Raw genomic sequence first — 27,094 nt, 5'->3', positions numbered from 1 at the left:
AGTGCTCTAACAAAATATTTGTTTATTTTTTTATTAAACACGATATCTATATATTTAAAAATTGCATACTTTAAGGTGCTCCAACAAAATATCTTTTTTCCTCTTTTTATTCTATCTTGAGATCTAAATTCAGAAAAAAATTTATAATAATGAAAGTGGTATGTTTAAATAATTATGGCACAATTTAGAAAAAATTGGTGCATATTTTTAGGCTGTCAAATATGAATATGTTCATATTTTTCTGGTGGATTAAAGAAAGTTAATATTTTAAAACATTTATTTTTTCAAAAAAAATCTAAATACGGATTTCATATCAATTAGCTACATTTAGTGCATACTTTTAGGGTTGAAATACACAGGCACCGGTTTTTAAGGCATATACAGAGGCGTGATTTTTTTTTAAATATTTTTTCAAGGCCTATACACAGGCGTGGATTTTTAAAAATATTTTTGAATGTCTGTAGACGAATGGGGATTTTTTATAAAATATTTTGTAAGGTTGGAGATCTTTTTTTGAAAAATATTCTTTGAAGGCCAATATACAAGCGTAGATTTTGTGAAACAAAATTAAGGTCTACTCGCAGACTTGGATTTTTTTTAAATATTTTTTTTTCAAAGTCTGTACACGGGCGTGCATTTTTTAAAAAATATATTTTTTAAGCCCTAAACACAGGCGTGAGTTTTTAAATATTTCCTATTTTTTTACATTTTTTTTATGAAAATTTTTTAATTAAAACAATAAAAATATATATTTTTTTAAACATTTTTCCATTTGCAGTATATGGTTTTTGCATACACATTAATTAAAACAATAAATATATATATTTTTTCTTTATTTACAGTATATGGTGCATACTATTAGGCTTGGTAAGTAAAACCAAAGAAAAAATATATATTCTCTTGACCACTGTTCTCCACTTTAAATTAATTTTTATATATATCAAAGCTAATGCACATTTCTAACATTTCACACACACATTCACACGCTTTCACATACATATCTATGTATACGACAAAATGTGTCCATGTTTTTTTTTCTATGGAGCTGATAACTACTTCGAAAAAAAAAACGAAAAACTTCAAAATGCTTTAAACAAAAGACACACAAATGCTCGTAAATATAGAACTCTGCGTTTTTAAGCCCAGGCCGGTTGTTGTTGGCCTGCTTCGGTCGCATGCAGTTGCCTGAAGTACAAAGTTGAAAGGTCTACTGTTTGGTAATTGTTGTTGTCGTATTTCTTTTTTTTGGCTTATAAGCTTAATAGTCGTAGTGTAACTAAAAAAAGACTCAGTGGCAAAGGAAAACAAGACGTGGAAAAAGAATGGAAATAAATAAAACGCAAAAAATCATGTTTTGCCAGCGAAATATTTACAAAAAAACATTTTCATTGGCATTATTTGTATTCACATGTGGTGAATTTATCGCTGCCGGCCAGGAGTCATAGCTACAGCAAAACGAAGAAGAAGAACAAGCAGCTGAATTAATTTGTGTAGCTGTTTGTGTGTGTGTGAGTTTTTTTTGTAAAAAAGTTCATCATCATGTTATCACACGAGCACAAGTAACCGTTTTATGCACACACACACACACACACACACATTTTTTTTGAATATTTAAATAAAAAAATCATTATAATTGTTATAGGGTTTTAATAGACAAATGGGAATAAATTTGTGATATTTTAAGTCTTAGAAGAGCATAATTCTAGGCGTTTGAATAATTATTTCAAAAAATAATATCTTTAATAAGAATAAATAAATTAAATTAAAAATTTCAAGGGCATATTTTTAGGCTTTGAGGTATTTTTTTTATATTATAAAAAATTATTACTACAATACAAATTAAACAGTCTTCATTTAATATTTTTACATTTCAGTGAATGCTTTTAGGAGTTTTGGAATTTTTTAAAAATAATTTTTAAGGCCTATACTCTTAAAAATAATTTCCAAGGCCTATACTTATAAAAAAATAATTTTCTAGGCCATACTATATTTTTTTATAATTTTCAAGGCCTATACTCGGGTTTTACAAATTAAACAGTCTTCATTTAATATTTTTAAATTTCAGTGAATACTTTTAGGGGTTTGGGAATTTTTTAAAAATAATTTTCCAGGCCTATACTCAATCGTAGATTTTTTTTAAAAATAATTTCCAAGGCCTATACGTGGATTTTTTTTAAATAATTTTCAAGGCCTAGCATAATAATAATAATTTTAGGCATTTAGGCAAAATTTTAATTTCCTTATTCAAAATTTATATATATTTTATTTTATTTGAAATTTGACATGCTTAAAAAGTCTCAGTTTATAATGCATCCACCTATTTAACACCTAATATTGTCTAGCAATCCACAACAACAGACTTGAATCTCTGTCTATCTAATTTCATCCTGTAATCCTTTTGGAAATTGTAGAACTTAACATGTATTTGAACTTAGTTTTTCTGTTGTTGTTGTTGCCAAACAAATACTTAACAACAAGCCAAAATCATTGTCGTCATCATCATCATTATTCGGTACACCTCCATATGCCTGTATGCCGCACATTTATTTGCTGCATAGTTTTGGGGGTGTAAAACCACACACACACACAGCCAACAAATGAATAAAAAATAAAAAAAAAACTTTTTTCACTCTCTCGACATAGCATCAAATTTCACACCACCAACAACAACTGTGTGTGTGTTCAACTCCAAAATGACTCTTTAAAGTGATAATAACCGAGCGAGAAAACCACAAAACCTTTTAGCCGGCACAGAATGTAGGGAGGCTGTTGTTCACTGATATGTGATTACGGGAGTGGAGGCAGTTTGGATGTCTGGCTGACTGTAACATAGATTAGGGATTTGCATAGAGGATTAGATACAATTCAAGAGTTACCTCCCTCCTGTCGGGCTTTCTGTTCTCCAGGCCAGGCCTCAATCACATGAATTCTGTGAGTGTGGGAGGGAGGTATGGAGGCAGGAGGGGGTGTGAGAGAGATGAAGGTGTCTGGAATACAGTTAATTAATTTAATTGCATAAAAACACCGACAAGATTTTTTTGTTTGGTTGGCGTAACAATGCCAAAATAGCTGAACTCTAGCGAACATTGTTGTTGTCGTTGTGTTTTGTAGTTGTAATTGTAGAGCAGCTATTCCCAACACTCAAAACTGTTGTAACTGTTGGAAATTGCAAACTTTTGTGTGTGTGTGTGTGTGGTTTTTTTATAACAGATTTCCAAAAGTTTTGTTGTCGCTTGGTTGAGTGGCGGAGCCGAATGCCAGGGAATTAGGTAACTACTTTTGTTCCTGCCAATTGCTGGCTAGTTAGGAACTTTGTTTTCAAAGGTAAGAGAAGAGGAGAGGGGGAGAGTGAGAAAATTTAATATAAATTTAAGGTGTTTAAATGGAATTTTTTAAATAAAAGAAAAATAAAATGATTTTTTTCTACTGAGGATTGCATGGGCTCAAAGGAAATCGTATAGATGTGTTCTGAGAACAACTCATTTAAAATTTATTATTCCAATCACAAGAAATAAAAGAAACGATTTACTATGGTCAATGGCCTGTCTTCGAGGCCATGGTGAGGTTGAGAGCCAGAATGCAGCTAGCATGCACAGTAGATTTGATGAATGGTGCCTACTTTTAGGAAGCCTAAGAGAGAAAATTATATTGGACCCATTTACATATTTTTACTACATTGTCGTTAGACTTAAAAACTCCAAATAATTAATTTTCATATTAGTTTTCTTATAGAGATTGTTAAATATTGTTAAAATATTAAAAACAAAAAGTGGTGCCTACTTTTAGGGAGCTTAACGAATAATAATTAATTAGGTGCCTACTTTTAGGAAGCCTAAAAGAGAAAATTATTCGGAATTAATTTACTTATTATTTTCACATTTGAATTCTTTTAGAGAAGCTTAAATTAAAAAAAAATCAATGCCTACTTTTAGGTTGGCTTATCTGAATTTTGGTGTTATTGAGTCAAGGACTTTGTGGAGTAAGTAGGTAGGAATTTAAAAAAAATTGTATAAGTATTGGTATAATATTAAAAATGAAAAATGGTGCCTATTTCTATTTTTTTCTTTGACAGAAGCTACATTTAAACCAGTGAGCGGAGCAGTATAGTCGGACGGGGCCGACCATACCATACCCTACACAACTTCCTTGAAAATCTAATTTTCTGTGGTACTATATTCTGAGAATGGGGAATACTTCGCGATATTTGCACACTTTTGACTGGTCAGCAAATGTTACTAATAATCAGTACAGCCCCTCTCATTACTTGTCCAGATTCCCTTCACCGTAGGTTGTGTTGTGATGTTCGGCTTTCGACTCGAAAAGTACAAATAATTAAGTTTTCGGTCCACTTCATCCGAAAAATTATTATCTGATCATCACCTAACATTTTAGGCGTTTTCCTTGACCATAACTGGAAGCTCATGGAACATCTCAAAGCGATCAGCGCTATATTTCCGCCCTCCAGTGTGGTAATAGGTCACTAAATAATATATGAATACGTAAGCATCTGTAAATATTTAAGTGTAACTCCCGCATCCGAGTACCTACGACAATATAATTGGTATCAATTTAAAGCCCAACCACTCCATTTTTGGTCCATTTCCTCCCCTAAATATTAACCGATCTTTTCCAAAAACAATAGTGGTCTTCATTGGCCAGAACCCATCCTACATTTTGCAAAATTTTAGGCTGACTTGGCTTAACTTTTGTTGTTTCGTGTTTACAAATTATAATGGACAGAAATTTCGGAGGAATTTTAAAAAATTTTAAATTTATATTAAAAATTATAATGTAAAAAGTGGTGCCTATTTTAAGGTGAGCCTAAACGAAAAATATAATTTGGAATTAAAACATTTGGGGCTGCACATATAATATTAAAAATTAAATAATTATTTTGTATTTTTAAGATACGTTTAAAAAATGGTGCCTACTTTTAGGCCTTAACTTTTATTTTTGTTGTTTTGGGTCTAGGAATTTATATATATATATAAAGTTTGTAATGTAAAAAATAAAAAGTGGTGCCTATTTTAGGGAGCCTAAACGAAAAAATATAATTTGGAATTAAGTCAGTCCTTGTTTCTTCACCTTCGATAGCTCTCTAGAAACGCTACCAAGATATCTTTTTATTTCTTTTCTTTTAGAGAAGGTAAAAGTTTGAAAAAAATGTTGCCTACTTTTAGGATATCTTCGTAAAAACTAAGGTCAACAAGTTATTTTATCATTCTTGTCCTTTTGATATGTTAAAATTATCCAAAAAATTAGTATTTGTATGAAACCACATGGGAATCGTGTTCATTGGTTCAAGGACTTAAGGCGCCATGATCAACTGAATAGCAAGCCATGGCCCCATTATGCGAACTATAGGATTCTACTTTTTGTTTTGCCTCTTATAAAACGTACTACAAAACTTTTAAATAGTTTTCGAACCGAACCGCTTCGAACATTCACATGCACACCTTTGCAACTAGTGTTAAATTACATGCAAGCAGGATTCGTGTTAAAGAACTCAACACATTTATCCTTGGTCGTATACAGCCACTATCATCACCACCACAACCATAACTTCATGTACTACAACTCTACAAATAATAATTTACACAATTTTACAATAAAAAATCAACAACAACAAAAACCATTGCTTTGGCTTAAACGATGAATATGCCACTAAAAATAGTTAGCCATGTTAGTTGGCCGAGGAGTAACTGCAACAATGAATATTCAGGCAACAAAATATAAAAAAAAACAACCCAAAGACAATGGCCAAGCCAGGCCAAATCGAGCCAAAAAATACAACAGTAGGCCACTAGTGAGCCGGCCGGCCAGCCAGCAAAAGCCTAGTCACAAAGAAATCAATGGCCAATAAGAGTGGCAGCAACGGTAGTAGAGGCCCAAATGTTTGTTGTTGTTTTTGCACTCCAAATATCCTATGCGGACACAAACAACTGCAATACGACGACGACCATGATGATGATGACGATCTATAACAACAACTATTGGGGATGATGAGTAAAACTACAAGAACAACAGCAATTTCATTTTACACCACAAACAAGATATTGGCTTGTAGTCTCTGTTGCCAACTGCACAATACAACACAGCGTAGCAACAACTACAACAATGATTCTACTATACTGCAATACCAATGGCTGGATGGATGGACGAACCAACAAATGAATCAAACAATAACAAGAACAACTAGTACGCTATCAGCTGAAGTCTAGGAAAACATCAGCCATTCATGTATGGCGTGCGGAAAAAAAGTAAAAAAAACACGCAGCCTGAGTTATGCCTGAAAATTCCACAAGCAACGTTTCATTTCTAGGGGCCCAACTTTCCATATATAGCTGGGTGATAATAATCAATGGCGGGGTGGAAAGCAAAGGGAGTTAGGAAATAATTTTTAAGGGAGGAGATGGGGGAGATGAATATATATCAATATATCTATACTGCAGTATATGACCTCCGATCTCGTCCACTCTATTACGTGGTCCTCTAAACTGATCCACTCCAAGTATATAACCTCAGGGATAATACCTGAGGTTATATACCACTTTTCTACGCTACATTTGAAGACCTTTAAACTGGTTTACTCTACAGTAGATAACCTCTATTGGAAAAAGAGTCCTCAGAGGGACCTAAGGATTTGTTTCTATAGGAAAAAGAGTTCTCTGGGTTTTTTTCTATAGAAAAAAGAGTCCTCAGAGGGACCTGAGGATTTTTTTTTTATAGAAAAAGAACCCTCAGCGGGTCCTGAAGATTTTTTTATAGAAAAAAAGAGTCCTCAGAGGGACCTGAGGATTTTTTTCTATAGAAAAAAGAGTCCTCAGAGGGACCTGAGGATTTTTTTCTATAGAAAAAAGAGTCCTCAGAGGGACCTGAGGATTTTTTTCTATAGAAAAAAGAGAAATTTTTTTCTTTAGAAAAAAGAGTCCTCAGAGGGTCCTGAGGAATTTTTTTCTATAGAAAAAGGAGTCCTCAGAGGGTCCTGACGAATTTTTTTCTATAGAAAAAAGAGTCCTCAGAGGGTCCTGAGGATTTTTTTTCTACAGAAAAAAGAGTCCTCAGAGGGTCCTGAAGAATTTTTTTCTACAGAAAAAAGAGTCCTCAGAGGGTCCTGAAGAATTTTTTTCTACAGAAAAAAGAGTCCTCAGAGGGTCCTGAAGAATTTTTTTCTATAGAAAAAAGAGTCCTCAGAGGGACCTGAGGAATTTTTTTCTATAGAAAAAAGAGTCCTCAGAGGCTCCTGAGGAATTTTTTTCTACAAAAAAAGAGTCCTCAGAGGGTCCTGAGGAATTTTTTTCTATAGAAAAAAGAGTCCTCAGAGGGTAGAAAAAAGAGTCCTCAGAGGGTCCTGAGGAATTTTTTTCTATAGAAAAAAGAGTCCTCAGAGGGTCCTGAGGATTTTTTTTCTATAGAAAAAAGAGTCCTCAGAGGGTCCTAAGGATTTTTTTTCTATAGAAAAATGAGTCCTCAGTAGGTACTTAGAATTTTTTCTATAGAAAAAAGAGTCCTCAGTAGGTACTGAGGATTTTTTCTATAGAAAAGAGAGTCCTCAGAGTGACCTGAGGATTTTTTTCTATTGAAAAAGAATCCTCAGAGGGACCTGAAGAATATTTTCTATAGAAAAAAGAGTCCTGAGGGTACTGAGGATTTTTTTCTATAGAAGAAAAGAGTCCTCGGGGTACCTAGGATTTTTTTTCTATAGGAAAAGAGTCCTCAGGGTACTGAGGAAGTCCTCAGAGGCTCCTGAGTCCTCAGAGGAAAAAAGACGATTTTTTTCCTTTTATGTCCTGGTATAGGTTTTATAAAGTTTTCATATATATTCCACACTATAAACGTCCTGCAGCAGAGTATTTATAGTTTCCGTGATGGACAGCAACTGCTCCTGTTTTAAGACACACACACACTCACTTTCACACATACACACATTTACTCAACAAAATGTTGTTAAATGTGAGTAAAGAGCTACGTGACTCAAACTGAATGGCTATTGCTTTGGCTTCCCTCCTTCGATCCATGTAAATTGTCGCCATTTGCGTACTCGTCGAAGAGAAGATTCTCCTTCGTTCTATATTCGTTCATGTGATTGCAACATTTTATTACCAAAGTTATGGCCACAGATAAACATGTTCAACATATTATTTTTGTTTTTTTTCCATAGCTCACACTCACGTTCGCCCACAACAATTTGTTTACAATGTTTTTCGAATAGAAAAAACGAATCGAAAAATATTTCAAAATGCTTGTTAGCATGATGAGTTGTGTCGGAGGACATAAAGCATGGCAGGGCACATCCTCCTAACGAGTTAGTATTTCAATTTTATTTCACACAATGACTGCTGCGGATTTATTTCAATTGTTCCTGTTCGACGGCGTGATTTATTTGAATTTTGAATCAGCACAAATTAAAAAAGTTTTCGAACAAACATATCCGGCAAATATTGCTATCTCCCCTGCTCGTCGAAAAATTTGTTAATTTTTCGCTATTATCATCACTACTAGGGTGCAGGATGACCCAATAGGAAAAATGGCTTCTCAGGGTAACAACAGACAATTCCTCCAATCTTCCAACACCATTTCCCTTTTATAAACGAGTACATTAGGCCTCTCTCTCCCTCTTAAAGGATATCCAAAAATCCCTCTTATATATAACCATTTTTCCTACAGGACCCAACTGTGCCACCATGCTAGTTTTAACTGTCTTTGTTTTTATTGTTGTTGTTGTCGTAAAAGTCCAAAAGCCAGCGTTGATGTGTTGACATTCGGGTATTTGAATTGAATAGAATTGAATTGGAAAAAGTTTTCAACGTTTTATCTGATTTTACTTTGGCTGTTCGTCTGTCTGTCTATTTGTTTTTGTGACTCGTTGACTTAAGTAGTTGATCCCCACTACTGCACTTTCTGAGTTCTTGCCCACCCGGCAGGAGGGGGCTCGGCAGGGCGTTAAATAACATTTAAATAATTGAATTTCAATTCAGAAGAGCTTAACTCATCATAAAACTTATGATGCAATTCATTCACTCATTCATATGTATGAGCATGTTTGAGCATGAAATGAATATGTAAACGACCATTTATCCCATCAGCTAGAATGCAAAACTACAAATTCGAACACATACATCTCTCACATATCTGGCTGGCAGGCAGTCAGGCTGAGAGAGTTATGCAAAACCATTAATTTCCATTAGGGCATGAAGGGTGCAAATAGATTTGAAAATTTCAATAACCACAAATTTTAGGGGGTTTTTAGAAGCAAAAAAAAAAAACATTGCCCAAAAGTATGCTTTAAATTTGTTGTTTAATGTAGGCAATTTAATTTTAATTCTATAGGAAAAAAAATTCCTCAGTACACTGTGTACTCTTTTTCTATAGAAAAATTCCTCAATAGCCAGAGGACATTTTTTTTTTATAGAAAAAAAATCCCCAATAGTCAGAGGATTCTTTTTTCTATAGAAAAAAATCCTTTGTAGCCTGAGTACTCTTTTTTCTATAGAAAAACAAATTTTCAGTACCCAGAGGACTCCCCTTTAAAAAGGAATGAACTCCTCATACCTTGATGACTCTTTTTTCCATAGAAAACAATCATCAGCTCACTGAGGAATCTTCTTTCTTTAAAAAAATCGTCAGACTTCTGAGGACTATTTATAAAACAATCCTCAAAAAAACAATCCTCAGCTCACTGAGGACTCTTTTCCTATAGAAAAAAATTCCTCAGCTCACTCAGGACCCTCTGAGGACTCTTTTTTCTATACAAAAAAAAAAAACTCCCCAGGACCAACTGAGAACTCTTTTTTCTATAGAGGGTCATGAGGATTCCTCATAACTATCTGAGGATTCTTTTTTCTATAGAAAAAAATTCCCCAGGACCCTCTGAGGATTCTTTTTTCTAAAGAAAAAAATTCCTCAGGACCCTCTGAGGATTCGTTTCTCTATAGAAAAAAATTCCTCAGGACCCTCAGAGGATTCTTTTTTCTATAGAAAAAAATTCCTCAGCGCCTTCTGAGGATTCTTTTTGCTATAGAAAAAGTTCCTCAGGACCCCCTGAGGATTCTTTTTGCTATAGAAAAAATATCCTCAGGGCCTCTGAGGACACCACAAGAATATTAAATTTTCCTATATAATGATTCTCACACTTCAAGTGTTTCCTTCTTTTATTTTTGGTTGGTTAACATGAAATATCTTATTTACTTGTCATGTTCTGTTCGTTTTTTTTTCATTTCTTCAAAAACCAAAACCTTTCAGACGTAAATAATAAGATTTCATTCGACAAGAACAAAACTTTTTAGTGGAGTTGTTGGTTTTTGTTTTTTTTTATTTTCAATTTTGACAGAGTCCTTAAAATTTGATGTCAAATACAAGCGATTGTGTAACATTACTTAAATATGTTTTTGTTGCCGATTTCCAAGGGAGTGGTGGAAGAGGTGTAGGGAGGCAGTGATATTATTATCCACTTCCCTTGCGCGGGTAGTCTTCCATTGGCCAAGTAATATAAAAATGTTTTATATCTTTCGAAAGGAATAAAATTGAAGGAAATCGTGCTGGTGTGCTTTTTCTTAACAACGCATTTCTAACGAATCCTGCTGTGCAAAAAAAAAAAAAAAAACGTGGAAGAAGAAGCAGAGGAAAAAACATCGAAATAAACGGAAACCGCCTTGGCAGACAACAAAAATGGAAGACAGAAACAGAAAAGCCTTTTCAGCCACAAAAATTGTATAGAAGTGTTTATAGCTCTCCAAGGCAAAGGAAGACCTGTATTTACCACATATTTGTTGTGCACACAAACCTACGCACACACACACAAACCCACTCTCTCTCTCACACACACCCAGATAGCAATGTTAGCAAATAAATCCGCATTAAGATATTAAATATATATGTATTTACGTTATGGAACCATAAAGATACAAAATAATACGTCTTAGTGAGAAAATCCATATCACGTTCAAGTTCCAAGCCGTCCCCTAGCCCTCCCTTGAGGTAAATAACCAACAATTTTAAAAGCGAGGAAGATTTATAAAATCTTAGATATGATTGTTGGATTATGATGGGTGTGAAGTGAGGTTCTTTCTTATCACCAAAACAAGAAATTATGCGGGTTTTGCCAAGATGTCCCTTGTAATTATGGAGAGGGGCTTGGTAGTGTCCCCAAGCGGGCAGGACAATCTATGCTAATATTCATAAATTATCTGCTGGGCACATATTGCTGTATTGTCAATATACTGCAGTCCTCAACATCATCATCATCAGCATCTTCGGCCAATCTGCAAAAGGGTTATTGAAATGGAACTTGATCTCAGTTCGTCCATATGTTTCCTATACTTGTTGTCATTATGTGATTGTGTGTGTGAGTGTGTGCAACATAGATTGGCAAGAAATGCAATAATCTATAAGAAAATATGTCAACGATTTGGCAGGGTTAGGACAGCACTCAGGGTGGACAGTGCTATTGAAAGGATTGAAGACCCATAAAATTCATCATTACCCCGAGGACACTTTTTCCTATAGAAAAAAATCCTCTGTAACCTGAGGACACTTTTTTCTACAGAAAAAAAATCCTCAGTGCCCTGAGTACACTTTTTTCTATAGAAAAAAATTCCTCAATGTCCTGAGTAAACTTTTTTTCTATAGAAAAAAATTCCTCAGTACACTGAGGACACTTTTTTCTATAGAAAAAAATCCTCAGGCCACTTTCTATAGAAAAAAATTTCTCAAGTCACTGAGAACACTCTTTTCTATAGAAAAAAAAAATTCCTCAGGTCACTGAGGACAGGGTAGAACCCTGAGGACACTTTTTTCTACAGAAAAAAATTCTTCAGTACCCTGAGCACACGTTTTTCTATAGAAAAAAACCTCAGTACCCCGAGGACACTTTTTTTTCTATAGAAAAAAAAATTCCTCAGTACCCTGAGGACACTTTTTCTATAGAAAAAAATTCTTCAGGAAGTCCTGAGGAGTCTTTTTGTCAATAGAAAAAAATCCTCAGTACCCTGACGAGTGTTTTTTATTTTTTTCTTTTTTCTCTGAGGACACTTTTCTTCTTTCCCTGAGGACACTTTTTTATAGAAAAAAAAAATTACTCAGGTCCCTCGGAAGATACTTTTTTATAGAAAAAATCCTCAGATCCCTGGGAACTCTTTTTTTATAAAACAAAATCTACAGTAACCTAAAGCCTCTTTTTCTTTAAGAAAAATACCCAGGTCCGCCTAAGGACTCCTCTACTTTTTCTCTGCCACTGTAAGGATGCTGTCTGTAGGACCTGTGACTTCTTGTCTCTTAGGTTTCTTTTTCTTTCTTAAACAAGAATTTTTCCCTTAGTTTCCAATAGCGTTTTTTTTGGCCCTCTTTGTATTCGATTTTTCACATCTGCACACACACGGACACACATCTTGTCTACATTCTAAGTATCTTTCTGCATATTTGTCATCTATATTACGGCCATTAAAGGGTTTTTTCATCTCGTTCACCATCAGCAATGTCAGCTGCGGAAACTATCAATAGGTGAAGATGGTAGATGGCAACAAAATCCATTGAATTCCATTTCTGTCTATGGGTTATGCTATTAGATTCTCAATTTTGTACTTCTTGTCGTTTTTGTTGGGATTTTTATGGCGGCGACTATGACTACGACAACGACGTCCAATCACAGGTTCCATAAGGGACCAAGGGCGGGAGGGGAATGCAGAGGTTCATAAGATATTTTGCATTGATGAGAAATTGAAAATACATTTTCAATAATGTTATATGAATTATAGACTCGTTTGGTAGTAAAAAGGGTGTGGCAGATGTGGCATGACATAATTGAGAAAATATTGGAGCATGCTTTTGGGGTTTCTAAACAAAGCGACATATGGAATGTTATTGTAAATTGTGTTCTTTTGCCATCATTCCATCCCAGTGGCCACCCTTTCGCCCTGTCTGTTACCAATCCAATTCAATATTCATGCATGGCAAATCCATAATAAAATATAAAATATTTTCCATAACAAGGAAGCAACAGAGGAAAAATTGGAAAATAACTAAACTGTCAGTTTGCTAAAACATGCCTGGCAGAACAAAAAGAACGTAATGTAACAACTACGAGCAGAGGATTTGACAATGGGGAGATAAAGAGTGCGGGAGAGGGAGTCATGGGGAGAATCCCAAGATATATTGCATATTTTAAGGCTTCAATAATCCACCAGGTAGGGAAATATATAAAGTCTATAAAACTCCAGAATAAGCACACCGCACACCTGCGGTGCCATCGAATTTCATAATAATCAATTTTAAATGGAAAACATCTGATATTACCTAAAAGTATGCTTTAACTTTTTTTCAATTCGTTTGTCATTCTTTTAATCTGCGAACAATATCTTAATTCAATTTCATGATTGCTTCAATGATGGTGTGTCGTTTGGTTTTATTGGCAACAGATCCTTTTTCTAGTCCACAGCCATATTACTATCAATGTCAGAGGACAGTCGGTCGGACGGAATGGCGAACCGGTTGGTCGTTCGTCCAAATTTTTGTTAGGTCTCCATTTTGCTCGTCACATTGCAGTGGTAATTTTGCAGCAGTAAGACGTATGCGAATGCAAAAGCAACAAAATTATACAACAACACCAATTATAAAAGGCATAACAAGCAAAACCATTTGGCTCCAGCCTAAAAACAGGCTATAATTTAATGAACTTTTCTCGATCTGTGTGTGTGTGGTGGCTTGTGGTCAAACCAAAGGGGAGGGGAGAGGAGTGAGTATATGGATTGATATATTCAGTGAGAAAAAGGCACGGTTACACTGACTCAATCTTCTATAAATTGAAAAAATCATAGAAAAAGTTCCTTAGATCTCTCAGCTACCAATGAGACACCTCAGAGGGAGGTGAGGAATTTTTTTCAATAGCAAAAAAAAAAAAATTGTCACAAACTCCTATAAAAAGTGCCTTAGGTCCCTCAGATACTTCTGAGACGCCTCAGATGGATTATTTTTCTATAGAAAAAAATCCTCAGGACACGCTGGGGATTCTTTTTCTATAAAAAAAATCCTCAGGACCCCCTGAGGATTATTTTTCTATTTAAAAAAATCCTCAGGACCCCCTCAGGATTCTTTTTCTATAGAAAAAATTCCTCAGGAGTCCGTAAGGATTCTTTTCCTATGGGAAAAAATTCATCAGGACACTCTGAGGATTCTTTTGCTATACAAAAAATCCCCAGGGCCCCCTGAAGATTCTTTTTCTGTATAAAAAATTCCTCAGGACCCCGTGAGTATTCTTTTTTTATAAGAAACAAAATCCTCAGGACCCCCTAAGGATCATTTTTCTGTAGAAAAAATTCATCAGGACACTTTGAGGATTCTTTTTCTATAAAAAATTTCTCAGGACCCCGTGAGGATTCTTTTTATATAAAAAAAATCATCAGGATTCCCTGAGGATTCTTTTTTCTATAGAAACAAATTTCTCAGGGCCATCTGAGGATTATTTTTCTATAAAAAAAAACCTCAGGACCCCCTGAGGATTATTTTTCTATAGAAAAAAATCCTCAGGACCCCCTGAGGATTCTTTTTCTATAGAAAAAATTCCTCAGGACCCCCTGAGGATTCTTTTTCTATAGAAAAAATTCCTCAGGACCCCCTGAGGATTCTTTTTCTATAGAAAAAATTCCTCAGGACCCACTGAGGATTCTTTTTGACATAGAAAAAATTCCTCAGGACCCCCTGAGGACCTCCTGAGAATTCTTTTTCCTATAGAAAAAAAACCTCTGAAGTGTTCTATAGAAAAAAATCCATAAAATCCTAAAAATATGGTCGACAGTGTAAAATGTCCTCGAGTTGCCCCCCTCTGCTAAAAATATAACTCAAATTGCATTCTTATAGCTTAGCCATCCATCAAGTTTGAATACGGCGTGTTTGAAATGACATAAATGACCGTTAAGAGACCCATTTCAAATGGCTTGTGCAAAATCTCCAACAGTTTGCTGTTAGTCATATTTGGAATGTGGAATGACATGCAAAGGGAAAGAGCGTGAGAAAAAGAGTGAGGGGTGGTGTAGGGTAGGGGTCGTAACACCCAGCCTTTGTCATGTGCTTTTGTTTTGCAATCAGAAAGGCTACCACATAATTAGTTTCAGATTTCAAGGATACTCGTAATCGCATCAAACACACAACACTCACACATAGGCCCACTCACACACAGACTCACAGAGGCACACCAGTAGACAGTTAGACAACAATTTGTAGGCATCGAAATTGGATTGGATTGTCGGATGTGTGGCGATGCCATGAGATGAAATGAAATGACCAACTCGTATTGGACCATCAATTGAAATTGTCACAGTGTAACTAAGAGCCAAAATAAAATGTCCCCGAAAATGAGATTATATAAATTACCTACTCCAATGAGTTCACATTTAAGTCGATGGCTGAATGAATGAAATGGCCGGGTATTTAATTTTGTGGCAAATGATGTTAGGGCAACACAATTTGTTTTGGAATTTATGGCCTTTAAATAGGCCGTAGTATGTAGGTATGAGAATAACAACTAAAAGTATGCAACAATTTTTATTTTTAATGTTAAGCACTAGGCGAAAATAATCGCATAGTAAAGAGAAGCCTGGGAACCTATTTACACAAAATATCCAGAATTTAAACTCCAAAAATTATTGCAAAAATATTTCAACAAAATTCGAGATTTGTTATGGCAAATTACCCCAAAACTCTAATTTCGCTTTAATTACCACATAAAAAAAACAACTCTTGACCAAGTTTCGTGTTTTAACGAATGCTTCTAGGCTTTTCTAGAATTCCAAAATTGTTTTCATTTATATTCACGTGTGTGTGAATGTGTGCTATGGCCATTGGCATTTTTTTGCCGTTACCTAGTTTCGACATGAAATATGACATTTGCCTACATTTAGGCACCCAAATGATATATGATGATGCATACTTTTAGGTAACCATCTACATATATGTAAATTCTACAAGAAAAACGTGTAGAAAACGCCAAATTGTGCAAAAACTAAAATGGATGAAGTATGGAAGTATGGTCTCGAGATGTACTTTCAGAATATATACACTTTATGCTGACAAAGAGGCTTTCGCCTAACGGATTTTCTCGATTTCTCTTGCAAGTCTCAGTGACAGCGGGGACCCTCTGTAGAAAACGCCATATTGTGCAAACTAAAATGGATACAGTATGGAGAAGCACATCAGCAAGGTCTCGAGAAGTACTTTCAGAATATATACACTTTACGCCGCAAATGGCCTAACGAATTTTCTCGATTTCCCTTGCAAGTCTTAGTGACAGTGGGAACCCTGTGTAGAAAACGCTACTGCATTCATTAGTTTTTGTGCAATATGGCGTTTTCTACACAGGGTCCTCACAGTCACAAGGAAAATTTCTAATAAAAATTATGCCTCATTCTGAAAAACTGAATAATAAAATATTTTGCTTTTGTGCATCTAGGCGCATATCTACTGTCGCCACTTATACGCCACAATGTTCACAGACATTTTGGCCTTTAACTGGACATTTCTCAGTTTATTCTGCTGGAAATTAAAATATATAAGGAAACTTTTTTTCACAGTTGATTTATATATATATATATATATATATATATAATTTGCTGTATAACTGCTGTCATAACGTATACGCCACCATATTCAATATTTTGACATATTATTCTTATTTTTAAGGTTAAATGGACAATTTCCCAGTTTTTATTCTTAATACTACTCATATTTCACGAAATTGAAAAATGTATTAAGTAAACTTTCCATGAATTCAATTTCGGAGTATATCAAAAACAAAGTAAAGAAACTATTCCCCCTAAATCGGTAAACAAATCTAAGAAGAAACTATGCATTCCCCAGAGAAATAATTACCAAAGATATTGTCCCCCCAAAAGTATGACAATAATAATATTTCTAACAAGTAGCCAAGACCAAGAAGAAGAAGAATGAATATTTATACAAAATAAAATATATGTAGTATAAAATAATTGAGTTTACCCAAGACACAAGCCAAAGACAGGGTCGTAGAAGGGATTTTTTCAGGTAACAAAAACTAAAAGAAGTAATTTTGTTTTTTTCTGTTTTCTTTTCTGAAAGTTTTTCTTTTTTGAAGATTGTGTTTCGGAACTCCTTCTCCTGATTTCTTTCCATTTCTACGTCTTTGTATTTCACAACAAAATTCTTTTCCCAAAAATAAACTATGATAATGTTTGGTAGTTAGTTAGTGGTGGTGGTGTTGGTGATACATTTCCAGTTTAGTTATTATAATTTTATGAAAATGGAGAGTATTCAAACACATAAATTGTTTTCTTGGTTCTTGTTTGTTTTTGCAGTAGGGAGATCACTATAAATTGTATACAATTAATTTTTTGTTCATTTTGTCTGTATTTTTGTCATACTCCCCAAGGATATGCAATATATTTTTATATTTTTGTTCAGTTTTTTTTTATAATAAACAAAAACATAGCAGACCTTTGGGATGTGAACAGACATAAGAAACAAAAAATAAAAAACCATTTATAAACTAAACGTTTTCAGTAAAAAATGTAGCTTCCATAATATGCAATTTCACTTTCACAACAAAATTTATACCCAAAAGGCATAACATGAAAGGTATCCCAAAAAGTATGCAATATATTTTTTTGTGTGAATATAATCAATATTTAAGAAAGACATTTAATGGAAAAATAATAATAATGTATTTTATTGAAAGGTTATTTGCTGGGTGTGTGTTTGGAGGGCAAAGAGAGACGAGGAATAAGAAAAAAAGGCTATAATAAAAATAATCGCCTTTTAAAAATGACAGTTCTTGCTTTCGAATGTCCATCGAAAATTTAAAATATTTGCCTTTAAAAAATATGCTTAAAAAATCAATGAATATCGCTCTGAGAGTCTCTGGATGAATATTGCAAAACAAAACAAATATTTATTGAAGGATTAAGCTGGGAAAAATATTTGCTGATTTGTATTAGTTCGAAATAGGAAATTCTAGGTTGTATAAGTACTGTCATGACGTATACGATCCATTGAACCTAAACTCATTGAAGTCTAAATTCATATTTAAGTTTACATTAACGTTTAATTTGTGTTTTATTTTAAAAAGTATTTTCTAAGGGCTCATAGAAAAATAAGAATTTTCCACAGGTACCAAAAAATTTTCAGGTTAATCGTGCACCTGTTAAGGCAATTTTTATGCCTTTAAGGGTATTTAAGAGGTAGCATATTCTCTATATCATTGGATTTAGCGGACTAATAGGCTGTTTGATTAATAAATGATTTTCAATAGCCTTGTACGGACCTTATTAAAAAAATATATTATTGAAACTAAAGATTAGTTTGTTAAATAGGAAGAAAATCTGAGTTCATTTCAAGCGTACTTTGTTGTATAGAAAAAATCCTTAGGTCCACTATTTTATTTTCGTCAATTTACTGGGATATTTTTGTCTATAGAAAAATATCCTCCCTATATGAGATTTATTTCTTGTAAAAAATCCACACTCTGAAAAACTGTATAGTATGAACATTTTGCTATTGTGCACCTAGGCGTATAACTACTGTCGCTACATATACGCCACAATGTACAACATATTGTGGACTTCAACTGGAAATATTTGCAGTTTGCTGGGGTATTTTATTCTATCCTCCCTCTATACGATCTATTTTTTATAAAAAAATCCAAAACTTTAAAAAACTGAATAATAAAACATTTTGTTACTGTGCACCTAGGCGTATAATTACAGTCGCAACTTATACAACACAATGTGTACAAGATATGGTGTTTAACTGGATATTTCTCATTTTGTTCGGCTGAAAATTAAAATGTTTTCAAAAACCTTGTTCAGGACTTAATATTAAAAATATGATTTAAACCAAATGATAATTTCTTAAAAAGGAATAGGCGTACTTTATTCTACAGAAAAAATCCTTAGGTCCACTATTTTATTTTCGTCAGTTTACTGGGGTATTTTTGCCTATAGAAAAAAGGTCCTCCTTCTATGATATTTATTTCTTATAAAAAATATGCCTCACTCTTGAAAACTGAATAATAAAATATTTTGCTATAGTGTACCTAGGCGTATAACTACTGTCGTTACTTATACGCCACAATTTTCACAAAATATTTTGGCCTTTAACTGGACATTTCTCTGTTTATTCTTCTGAAATTTAAATTTGAGGTATTAATTAATATTCATTAGGACTATTTTTTCAATAGACTCTGAGGACCCTTTTTGATGGGGAAAAATCCTCAGTGGCCCATTGTCAATTTTTTCAATGGGGGTATTTTTGTCTATAGATGGAAATCCTCCTCCAGTTCTTAAAAAAATGCTCACTCAGAAAAAGATTGTTTGTTTGAATTTCTTCTTGGACCGTACCTAAATTCAGATTTTTTATACCAAAATATTTGCTTTGACTTCAATGTCTTGGTTTAAAATACTGATCTTTTCCTCTTATATTTTTACTTCATTATCCCCAGATTTGCCCTCTTAAATTATATTAATCCATGGTACCCCTGAACGTATTAGTGTTGTCACAATGTATACGCCTCAGTGACCCAAATTATAATTCACCGTAAATTCCTTAATTATTTTCGTGCAAGGACTGGTAAACACGAAAGATTGCATTTTGAAGTGACATGACAAGCAACAGTTAGCATTGAAAATACTTTGGCGTTTTCCCAAAAAAATATTACGAAACTAGGCAACGCCCAGGGAAAAATCGGATTTTTTTTCATATTTTAAGAAGAAAATTCTTGTAGCGAAGCAAGAGACCATGAACTCTTATCAAAATACAATTTTCGGGGAAACATCTACAATTGAAAAGTCATGTTTATGGATTATTATTTATTCTAGGCCTTATTGTGGAGTCTAGGTTAAAAATTTAAATTTCCCTTTTCATTTCCCCAATTTTTTTTTCCTTTTTGTAGCCATTAATTCCTTCTCATCTCATATTACAATAATCATTGAACCAAGTGCCGAAAACCTATTAAGTAATGGTTTCATCATTGAAATCCCTCTCTTCCCCTCCCCTTTATCACCCTTCACATAATCACATATCATTTACCGCACAAATAAATCAAACGAACTGCTTAATTGAAATTTATTGAACCCCATAAAAGCCGAAAAACGCCCTCATCGATGAGATGTGCTGCGGCGGCGGGGACGCAAAAGCATTTATGGAAAAACGTTTTAGTCAATAAGACAAAGTTTGCACCTCCCAAAAAGTTAAGACCACAGACTGACACACACAACCAACCACCCACCCATCCTCCGACACACTCCCACAAATGATCAATTGACTTATTCACACGAACGACAACGACGAACAATGGCCACACACGAATGTTAAATGGCACATACCAGGCAACTTAAATAAATTATACACGTGCCCGGCTCACCGAGATAAGAGGTGAGGTGACTAGGTGAATTGGCGTTAGTGACTGGTATCAATATTGGCAGGCAGGTGCCTACCGCTCACTGCTGAGGTGCTGCGTGGGAGGAAGAGCAGAGGGGTCGTGAGTGGGCGTTCAAGTGGCTGCTTCTGTCATGGCAACTGTTGAAACACTTTTGAATAATAATTCCACTCGATGTTGTGGCAGCTACTTCAGAACCAATAATCCACTTTTGGAACCTAATGCACAAGGATTTGAAAAAAAGAGACGAAGCACCGAAAGGAACCCCAAAAGAGCCGAACGGGTATTCTTTGTTCGAGTACTCGGCTGTAGAACACACCAAAGGATTTAATGGGGCAAAATTTATGTTTTTTTTGTTTAAATGCAAAGGTGGCTAATGAATGAATGAATGTCGACTTTGAATCTCGGTGAATCTTAATTGTCGTTTTTATGAACACATTCACTACCACACGAGGACATACACACACTCACGCACACTTCTCCAGTATAAACATCCTGTCGTCATGGCTGGTGATTTAATTTCATGGCAATTATAATGACGCTGCATGAATTCATTTTGTGTGTCTCTGTGTGTGTGTGTTCGTGTTCGGGTGCTGTGTAGGTGAAATAATGAACGCTCCCATTCACATGAATATTTCATGAAATTTTTGTGGTCAACTTGAAATGAAATGAAAAAAATGGTGGGACAAAAAAAAAAAAAACATAATTGTGGTACACACTTGAAGGGATTAAAATAAGCGAAAATGAACACACATACACACACACCCACAACATACATATGCGCATTTCAGTAAATTTATTAACAATAATGAAGTATACTTTAAGGCTTTAAACACGAAATGATATTTAATTTTAAAAGAAACAAATTAAAGAAAATGGGATCATAATAATTTTTTTTTCTAAAAAGAAGAATTCATCGGGACGAACTTTTTTCTATACAGAGAAATTCAACCTGTGATGAAAATTTTTCTACAGAAAATTATCTTTTTTCCATAGAAAAGTTTTTCCGATGAACTTTTTTTAATGGCATGCTCATTCCATGTACTTGTTCAAGTTCAACCGATGATTTTTTTCTCTAGGAAAGTTCGTGCGATGAACACTTTTCTATAGGAAAATTCATCCGATGAAATCCGATCCGATGAACGTTTTTTCTATAAGAAAGTTCATCCGATGAACTTTTTCTATAGGGAAGTTCATCCGATAAACTTTTTTCTATAGGAAAGTTCATCCGATGAACTTTTTTCTATAGGAATGTTCATCCGATGAACTTTTTTCTATAGGAAAGTTCATCCGATGAACTTTTCTCTATAGGAAGGTTCATCCGATGAACTTTTCTCTATAGGGAAGTTCATCCGATGAACTTTTTCTATAGTAACTTTTTTCTATAGGATAGTTAATCGCGTGAGCTATTTTCTATAATTCCCAATGAATTTTTCGTATAGAAAAAAATTATCGCGATGAATCGATGAATTAGATTTTTTCTGTATAGAAAAAAATCATCACTATTAGTTCTTCTTTGATTTCCTCTGGTTATTTGTATTGAACTAATGATGCAATTATAACTCCCCATGTTCTCTCCATCTCTTCCCTTGCTAAATTAACATGGTTTTTGGTGCCTAATGATGCCTGTATCTGAAAGATATCATAAAATTGTCGACATAATTTCTCTTACCATTCCCTGGGGTTTTTCTTATCGTTAATAATGACTATCAAAAAAGAAAACCTTTACAGAAAAAATCGCAAACTTATGGACTTTTTTCTTTTTGTTGTTTTTTGGTTGGTCATCACGTGTAATGGCAAAAGCTGAATAATCAACTATTCCAAGAAGCAGAGGAAAAAGAAGTCCTCGCAAAAAGTGGAATTCATGGTCTAGCCCTCTGACAATAAACAATATTGTTGTGCTATGTTTGGTTTTTGCTTAGAGAACAACGGCAAAGAGTTTCAACAGCTAAAAATAGAAAATCACAAGAATACTGGTAGATGATGAAAAGGGGTTGTGGTTACGGGGGTGATAGATTAAAAGGGAATTTTGAAAAACTTTTTAAATACATTTTGTGAAATTTTTTCATCTTTGAGATAAAATGTATTGAATATAATTTTTAAATATCATCATCTCATTCTAAACGGGTTTCCCTTTCGTATTTTTTTCTGTTATTCTGCTGTCATTATAATGACATTCTTGTCATATAGAAAAAAAAACGCAAAAAGAATTATAGAAATGAAACGATGTCGAAAACTGGAATATGTTCTCTTTCATATCAGCAACATAATCATTAAGGACCACCACACAACAAACATCTGCACTCACTCACTGACACTCACACACACGGACACACACCCAGAAATTCTCATCAAATGACACAACGATGAACAAAACGAGAAAAAAAACGAAAATGTTGAACGCCCGCCATCCAAGGACATTCGTGGTGCCACTACCAAAAATTCAAAGCGAGGGACAAAGGAAGGCAAAACTCAACTGCAATGAAATTAAATGGTTTTGAAGCATAACCTTAGGCGTTTCTGATGCAAAGAAAATTTAATTTTCCAAAACATTCGGGTTTAATGAAGCCCATTCCTCTCGAACATCGAATGGGGAAAAACGAATAAAAACTAAACGAAATGAACAAAATTGCTGGCAATATTAAAAAACAAATGAAATAAAATGCAAAACAGCAGAGAGGAACAGTCATAATAAAAAATAATAATAACAACAACAACAAAACACAAAGAGATATCGAATATGGAGATTTTGTTGTTTTTAATTTCACCATCCGGAAACTCTTTAAGATTGCAGGAAAAAAAAAACAGCTGGGGTATTTAAATAAAATTAATTATGCAAATGTTTAAACGTTTATGACTGGTCCAATCTGGGCCAAAAACACTAATCCTAAGGACCATCCTAAGCTATGACCTCTGAGCCAACCTTTTGAAGATACTGACCGTGTAGCCTGTCTGCCCCTCCCCCGGGTGTCATTCCCCTCAACACAAAACCTGCTGACTGTTGCTCCTACACTTTTGACCATCTTGAGCTCATAAAATTTTATGCTTACACGTTTGTCTCTCTGTTACCAGGAATGTTGCTGCTTCTTCTTGGCTCACTTACTGGCTCTGACTGGATCATTTACGTCTTTTATGGCTTCTAATAACTTCAGCATAGCAACAGCCAGCACTAACAACAGCAACAACAAATTATGTGGCTGAACTTATGAAAACGCCATGACGTTAAGCGACTACCTTCGAATGCGTAATTGGTAAATAAAACAGGAGCACCAACACATACACACAATAAATTTAATGGACATCAACATAAATTCTAATTAGATTATTTGTAATTGGTATTTAGTGAATGTGTTTGCGAGATAAAAGCCAAAATTTATTTGAATTGTCGAACAAAAAAAAAAAACATCGGATGAATTTTCCTATGAAAAACGGCCATCGGATGAACTTTTGCATAGCAGAAAAGTTCATCCTTTAGAGAAAGATTCATCGGATATTCTGTTCTATAGAAACAAGTTCATCGGATGATTATTTCTATAGAAAAAATGTCATTGGGTGAAAAAGATCAAAAGATGAACATTCATATAAAAATTAGTTCATTGGATGAACTTTGTTATAGAAAGAAGTTCATCGGATGAATATTTCTTTAGAAACAATTTCATCGGATGAACTTTCCCTTAGAAAAATGTTCATCGGATAACTTTTCTCTTGAAGAAGTAAATCGGATGAACTTTTCTATAGAAGAAGTTCATCGGATGAATTTTACTATAGAAAGAAGTTTATCGGATGAATATTTCCATTTGAAGAAGTACACCGGATGAACTTTTCTATAGAAAAAAGTACATCGAATGAACCTTTTTTTGAAAAAGTTAATCGAATGAACTTTTTTTTGAAAAAGTTCATCGGGTAAACTTTGCTTAATAAAAAAGTTTATCGGATGAACTTTTCTGTAAAAAATTTTCATTCGATGAATTTATCGGATTAACTTTTCTATAGAAAAAAGTTCATTGGATGAACTTTTCTTATAGAAGAAAGTTCATTGGATGAACTTTTCTTATACAAAAAAGTTCATTGGATGAACTTTTCTTATAGAAAAAGTTCATTGAATGAACTTTTCTATAGAAAAAAGTTAATCGGATGAAATTGTCTATAGAAAAAAGGTCATCAGATGAATTTTCTATAGAAAAAAGTTTATCGGATGAACTTTTCTATAGAAAAAAGTTCATCGGATAAATTTTACTATTGAAAGGAGTTTATCGGATGAACTTTTCCATTGGAAGAAGTACATCGGATGAACTTTTTATAGAAAAAATGTTCATTGGATGAACTTTTTATGGAAAATTTTCAAGGGTTCCACTTTCCTTTCGATAAAGTTCATCGGATGAACTTTTCTATAGAAAAAAAATCATCGGTTGAACTTCTCTATACAAAAAAGTTTATCGGATGCATTTTCTATAGAAAAAAGTTCAACGGATGAACTTTCCTATAGATAAATGTTCATCGGATGAACTTTTTTCTTTCATGGGATGAATTTTTCGCTATAGAAAAAGATGCATTCCAATTTTTTCTATTCAGAAATATGTATCCTATGGAAAATACCCTCACAAAACTTGTTTTTTCCAAATAAAATCGGTTCATACAATGAATTTTATGCTCAAAGGTGTTCATTCCTTGATCTCACCTTCTATAAAATTTATGTTCAATACGAGGTAATAAATTTAATATTTGGAAATGTACAAAGGCCGCACAATAAAGAAACGATTTATTAAAACACCTCTTTAGCCAGCCTTCAATGACTTCCCTTAACATTCAGGCTAACAACCATGCAGCCAGGCAGTCGTTCAGCCTTTATGACTGCATAACTTGCATGTGTTTGCAAGAAAAATTGCATTGCCTACTTTTCGGGTTATGTTGCCCATTACGTTTGTATGGGCCAAAGACGGCATTTTGGGCTTAACGGCACAAAAAGAAAAAAAATCCGGAGAAAATAAAGGAAAACACCCAAACATAAAGGCGATAATAAAAAACATGAACACGATAAGAAGTGAACAACACGCCAACATGAATAGAATAGGAATTTCATATAAATTGTTGTTGTTACTGTTGTAGTTTCTCTTTTCCGGAACACTAAACCTAAATATTTGCAGTTAAGTTAATGAATAGAAATCAGGGTGGAAGCGAATGCGAAATGGAGGGGAATACAAATTTGGCATTACTACTTTGGGACATGTTATTTTTTTTTAATTTATTTAAAAAAACAACAAGAAAATTTGCCTGATAGTTTAAATTTGTGAACTACAGCCTAAAAGCAGGCAAATATATAGACCATACAAACTGCTTTATTACACTTCTACTTCTTCGTTTACATTTAGTAATGCCATTATTATTCGGCTGTTGTACATGCAATAATAACAAAAACAACAACATCGCCAACAATTGTAATTAAAATATTCAAGCACACACACATTGAAACAAGCAGTGCAAATAAACCATCAAATGTACAACCAACAAACAAGCACTCTCACACATAGAATCAAACACACACACACATAGACACTCACTCACAGCACTTCTCACTTATGACATTTCGTTGGTAATGCAACACACTAACACTTGACAAGCTACAACCTGGCTCGGATAGGTGTAACCATTTAAAAGGATTCATTTTCAAGTGTTCCATGTCCCAACCCGCATTCCACAAACCGCTCTCTCTTCCCCTCTCGCCTACTCTCCTTCTCTATGCGATTTACAAGTGTGCGTGAGCTATGATATTTGAACTAGAATTTTTGTGTTGGGCCTTGTGCCAGTGTTTGTCTGTAGGTGTGTGTGTGTGTGTGAGGCTAGTTTACATTGAAATTATTTAATTTTCAAAATGTTTGTTCTTTCTTCCACTCTATTTGTGAAAAGGGGTCCTTCGCCTCCTCCTCCCATTTATTCACTCTTTGTTAACAGCAATTTGTTGTTTTGTTGATTTAGTTCAGTTTTCTTTATTGTCGACAATTTTCTGCCGGTTGCCATTATTTTGAAATTGAAATTTTATTTCGAACAACAACAACCTGGAACAACAATCAAAAGAGTAATTAATGTTTCTTGCTTGTTTACACACACAAAAACACACACTGAAGAGGATAGGGGTCATATTTAGAAAAGCAACAGCTACAACAATTGAAAGTAGAATAAATCTTCTTAAGAAAAATATTTGCCTAAGATATTTTCAGATATAAATATAAATATACCGAAAAGGTCATTCGAACAATCTTGTCAATATTCCATGTTTCCATTCTATAGTAAAAAATTCATCGGATGAACTTTTCTATGGTAAAAAATTCATTGGATGAACATTTCTGTAGTAAAAATTTCATCGGATGAACTTTTCTATATAAAGCGTTCATCGGATGAACTTTTCTATAGTAAATAGGTCATCGGATGAATTTTTCTATAGTAAAAAGTTCATCGGATGAACTTTTCTATAGTAAAAAGTTCATCGAATGAACTTTTCTATAGTAAAAAGTTCATCGAATGAACTTTTCTATAGAAAAAAGTTAATCGGATGAACTTTTCTATAAGAAAAAGTTCATCGGATGAACTTTTCTATATGTTCATCGTGTTCATCGCATGAACTTTTCTATAGAAAAAGGTTGTCGATAACAACTTTTCTATAGAAAAAGGTTGTCGATAACAACTTTTCTATAGAAAAAGGTT

General features: G+C 34.0%; 1 protein-coding gene across 1 annotated transcript in view; it reads right to left on the bottom strand.

Annotated features, from left to right (window-relative positions):
- The window catches only part of LOC133338860 (protein ROP), a 324,624-nt gene that overhangs the window by 48,686 nt on the left and 248,844 nt on the right, over positions 1-27,094 (bottom strand). The window lies entirely within an intron of this gene.

This window comes from Musca vetustissima, unplaced genomic scaffold (genome assembly GCF_032173495.1).
Source record: "Musca vetustissima isolate MV318-11 ecotype Yass unplaced genomic scaffold, APGP_CSIRO_Mvet_v1 utg704, whole genome shotgun sequence".
Lineage (NCBI taxonomy): Eukaryota > Metazoa > Arthropoda > Insecta > Diptera > Muscidae > Musca > Musca vetustissima.
Note: the sequence above shows the minus strand (reverse complement) of the source record. Positions and strands in the feature narration are given on the sequence as shown.